This window comes from Priapulus caudatus, unplaced genomic scaffold, assembly GCF_000485595.1.
Source record: "Priapulus caudatus unplaced genomic scaffold, Priapulus_caudatus-5.0.1 Scaffold1438, whole genome shotgun sequence".
Lineage (NCBI taxonomy): Eukaryota > Metazoa > Priapulida > Priapulimorpha > Priapulimorphida > Priapulidae > Priapulus > Priapulus caudatus.
Genome location: NW_014578499.1, coordinates 68,317 through 72,996, shown reverse-complemented (window position 1 = coordinate 72,996; position 4,680 = coordinate 68,317). Strand labels below are relative to the sequence as shown.

The 4,680-nt window shown below is 45.7% G+C and overlaps 1 protein-coding gene across 1 annotated transcript in view; it reads left to right on the top strand.

The window, feature by feature from the left end:
• The first annotated feature begins 1,625 nt into the window (after positions 1 to 1,625).
• LOC106816630 overlaps positions 1,626 to 4,680 on the top strand; it is an 8,907-nt gene continuing 5,852 nt past the window's right edge. The window contains exon 1 of the mRNA XM_014821254.1: positions 1,626 to 1,660. The gene's annotated coding sequence lies outside the window, so the exon portion shown is untranslated. The remainder of the gene's footprint in view (positions 1,661 to 4,680) is intronic.

Sequence of the window (4,680 nt, the reverse complement as noted above, 5' to 3'; positions counted from 1 at the left end):
TGTTCGCGCAAATTATATCTTAACCTGGGTGCCCATAGGAGGGTAAATTCAGACTGGGGGAATCTCAGGCCGGGCTGGAATTGTTCGCGCAAATTATATCTTAACCTGGGTGCCCATAGGAGGGTAAATTCAGACTGGGGTAATCTCAGACCGGGCTGGAATTGTTCGCGCAAATTATATCTTAACCCGGGTGCCCATAGGCGGGTAAATTCAGACTGGGGTAATCTCAGACCGGGCTGGAATTGTTCGCGCAAATTATATCTTAACCCGGGTGCCCATAGGAGGGTGAATTCAGACTGGGGTAATCTCAGACTGGTCTCAGACTGGTCTGGAATTGTTCGCACAAATTATATCTTAACCTGTGTGCCCATAGGAGGGTAAATTCAGACTGGGGTAATCTCAGACCGGGCTGGAATTGTTCGCGCAAATTATATCTTAACCTGTGTGCCCATAGGCGGGTAAATTGAGACTGGGGTAATCTCAGACCGGTGTGGAATTGTTCGCGCAAATTCTATCTTAACCTGGGTGCCCATAGGCGGGTAAATTCAGACTGGGGTAATCTCAGACCGGTCTGGGATTGTTAGTGCAAATTATATCTTAGGCCATCCTTAAAAAATTCTATGTTTGCTGTCCCCCGACCCATGATTTTTTTAGAGGGTAGGTAGGTAGGTCATTTTTTTGTGAGGCATAATAGTTATTTTCAGTCTGTCCTCATGTTTGCCACACATGCTTTGTGTTTCAGTCTTAACTATGAAAAATGTAAAAAAAAAAAAAAATGGAACCCAAAATGTAAAAAAAAACTTGGGTCGCGGCTATTTTCGTGGGTCGGTCGGAGGACAGCAAACAAATAATTTTTTAAGGATGGCCTTAACCTGGGTGCCCATAGGCGGGTAAATTCAGACTGGGGTAATCTCAGACCGGTCTGGAATTGTTCGCGCAAATTATATCTTAACCTGGGTGCCCATAGGCGGGTAAATTCAGACTGGGGTAATCTCAGACCGGTCTGGAATTGTTCGCGCAATTATATCTTAACCCGGGTGCCCATAGGCGGGTAAATTCAGACTGGGGTAATCTCAAACTGGTCTGGAATTGTTCGCACAAATTATATATCAAATTCAGACTGGGGTAATCTCAGACCAGTCTGGAATTGTTTGCGCTAATTATATCTTAATTTGTGTGCCCATAGGAGGGTAAATTCTGGAGGGTAATTATACCCTAGCCCTAACCCTAACCCTAACCCTAACCCTAACCCTAACCCTATAACCCTAACCCTAACCCTGCGGCAACTGTACACGGGCTATAGTTGTTGTATTATCATAATTATCTGTTCTTGTGTCAACAAGTTATCAGCACTGGCATGTGCTGCCACCTATGGAGGTTGGGGGGAACTAAATAAACATGGCTGGTTTCTGTTAACTCAAGGCTTTCGTCCTACTCATTATTTGTGTCTAATTAACGCCCACAAGATAAACCTCCTGACTCAACAATAGTTACTAGAGCTAGGTCCACAGGCACTTGAAGCGTTTCAATGTAGTGTGTATACTATATATATAAGTGTAAGCGTGCAACACTGGAGCCGCGAGAGCAATGGCCGCCGGCAGCGTATATGGTTGCACGTAGGATTTGGACGGAATTTACAGGAAACTGTCGGCAATAATAGGTGAAAGAGAGTATAGAAACATTAAGAATTTGGTAGTAAATAGATTTCGTATTTAGTTAGCATTATATTTTATTGAAATGCTTCAAGTGCCTGTGGGTGTCACGGTCTGAGATTACCACAGTCTGAAATTACCCCAAGCACCTCGTGCGCGTGCGTGACGCATCGCTGTAGCGCTGGATAATGAGACGGCCGTGCCCACAGTCTGAGATTAGTCTGGCAGTAGGAGGGTAAATTCAGACTGGGGTAATCTCAGACCGGTCTGGAATTGTTCGCGCAAATTATATCTTAACCCGGGTGCCCATAGGCGGGTAAATTCAGACTGGGGTAATCTCAGACCGGTCTGGAATTGTTCGCGCAAATTATATCTTAACCCGGGTGCCCATAGGTGGGTAAATTCAGACTGGGGTAATCTCAGACCGGTCTGGAATTGTTCGCGCAAATTTATTCTTAACCCGGGTGCCCATAGGCGGGTAAATTCAGACTGGGGTAATCTCAGACCGGTCTGGAATTGTTCGCGCAAATGATATCTTAACCCGGGTGCCCATATGCGAATAAATTCAGACTGGGGTAATCTCAGACCGGTCTGGAATTGTTCGCGCAAATTATATCTTAACCCGGGTGCCCATAGGCGGGTAAATTCAGACTGGGGTAATCTCAGACCGGTCTGGAATTGTTCGCGCAAATTTATTCTTAACCTGGGTGCCCATAGGAGGGAGGAGTCAATTGCACTGAAGGAGAGCAGATCATGGTGTGGGTTCGTGAATAAAGAACGTCGGGCCGCTTCAGGTCTTGCACAAGCGGAGAGCTGAGTCGCCGCCGCCGATCGTGATGTTGTCGAGACTGAATGCTGGGTCGTCGGCTGAGACGAAACCGGCGAGCTGTGGCACGGTTTTGTGGGAGCTTAAAGCGCGATATTGGGATTCGTCGAGGACCGCCGCAAGAGTCGCGAAGTCGCTGTGAACACCGCCGCAGCAGTTGCGCACGACCCAACTCTGGAGGTTTAGTTCGTGAAGCAGGAAATTGCGCATCCCGCTGAACTGAACTCACTGGCTTATGAGGACAGTAATCAGGGGAAAAGTACTGGATGGACAGCTAAGCGCTAAGGCAGTATGTGCCTAGGTCGAGGCAGAGTGTCGCAGAACGGATGTGAGGAAGCTAGCGGTTGACAATCTGTTTTTAGCGCAGAGTAGAGGTTATGTGTTTTATAATACGAGTAAGTGTGATGTGGCGTTAACGTGTTAGCATGAGCAGGTGTGGCAAGTGTTGCGGGTATATAACGATTTTTGTCAGGAATTGATCGTTGGATGATTTGAGATGTTTGGGAATTGTCTATGCGTTGCAAGAGGCTGATTAATTAAGTGTTTATTTGATCTGCCAAAGGGGGATGTTGTATTTTCAATAATTATCTGTTCTTGTGTAACAGTTATCAGCAGGTTGGGCATGTGCTGCACCTGGATGGAGGTTGGGGGAACTAGAAATAAACATGGCTGTTCGTGGTGGTCAAGGCTTTCGTCCTCTCATTATTTGGTAGTCTAATTACGCGAGCACGATAGAACGGTCGCTTGATCACAATAGTTCTGAGAGCTAGTGCAGGGCAGTTGAAGGCGATTTCAGATGTAGTGTGTATACATATATATAATAAGTGTAAGAGTGCAACACTGGGAGCCGCGAGGCAGTGGCCGCGCCTGGCAGCGTATATGGTTGCCGTAGGATTTGGACGAATTTGGAGCGAGAAGAGAGCGTGGGTCGGGCAGGTGAGGATTGGTTGAAAAGAGTATAGACTTAAGAACTTTGTAAGTAAAGTAGATTTCGTATTTAAGTTGGCATTAATGATTTTCATTGAAAGCCTGTTGTACGTGATCTAGGACTACCGAGCTGGCTGCGGCGCGCTAGCTGGAGGCTTTATTTTAGGGGGGGGCAATGAGTAGTGAAGTGTGCGAACAGGGGCGATAATCGGTACGCGAGGAGTTGTGGGGGATGATCGGCGATAGTCGCATGACATACTAGACGACACACACTAGGCAATAATTTACGCCGATGGCGCGGGATCGAGGGGAAAAAAAAACAAAAAAAAAAAAAAAAACACATCTTTTACCTTGAAATTTGAAATTTTTCATTGGCAAATTTAGCTATTTTTATCCACAAATCACAAAATTTATGGGTTTATTTCTACAAAAAAAGTTTTTTTTCTCTATGATCTAAAGCTTATAAATTAAGCCGCAGAATGCGCGAGTGCTCGGCCCGGCAACAAACCTCCCACACGCCCCCAACCAGCAGCCCCCCAAACGGCCAACAACGAACAAACAACAAATAAGGACACACCAGGCTAGCAACACAACGAACAAACAACAATCACACACCAACAACACACGTAGGATACTTTATAATGTGTATACAGTAGTGACAGGCCATGGGATAATTTGACAAACCGTACGATTTTGGCAGCGTGCGTAGGCTGCTCAGTGCTCGGGGGTCTGGGGGGCATGCGCCCAGAAAATTTTGAAATATTTAAGCGATTTCCTGGCAATCTGGCATTATGTGGGCGGCGCATAATTCTCAATGTCTGATGACACTATATCAGCCCGAGACTCACGCACAAGTTAGGATTCAAAACACTTTTTCATCTACTTTTCAGAGTGCGTACACATTTAGCGTTTAGGTTTACTATAGTAATATACATGTATTAAAACACCGGTAAGAATTGGCAATTTCTCGACAATGTTCACGTGTTTTTGTATTTTGGGGCAAGCCATACTTTTTTGCTATTTGTGAGGGGGCTGGAAACTTTTCTTGAAGAGTTCATTTGGCATGGTTCTGCCGCCCTCACAGGCTTGTGTTTTCATTATAATAATAATAGCCGTAATTCACTTCTGCATGCAAGACGGACATTCTCTATGTGCTGCAAGAAGCTTGATATATTGGGTATATTTGGATGGATGCGATTCCACTGCACAGCATAGCACTTGTACTTTCTGAGAGACTATATGCTCTGCTAGTCAGCTCTTCGGCTCCGTGCCGCA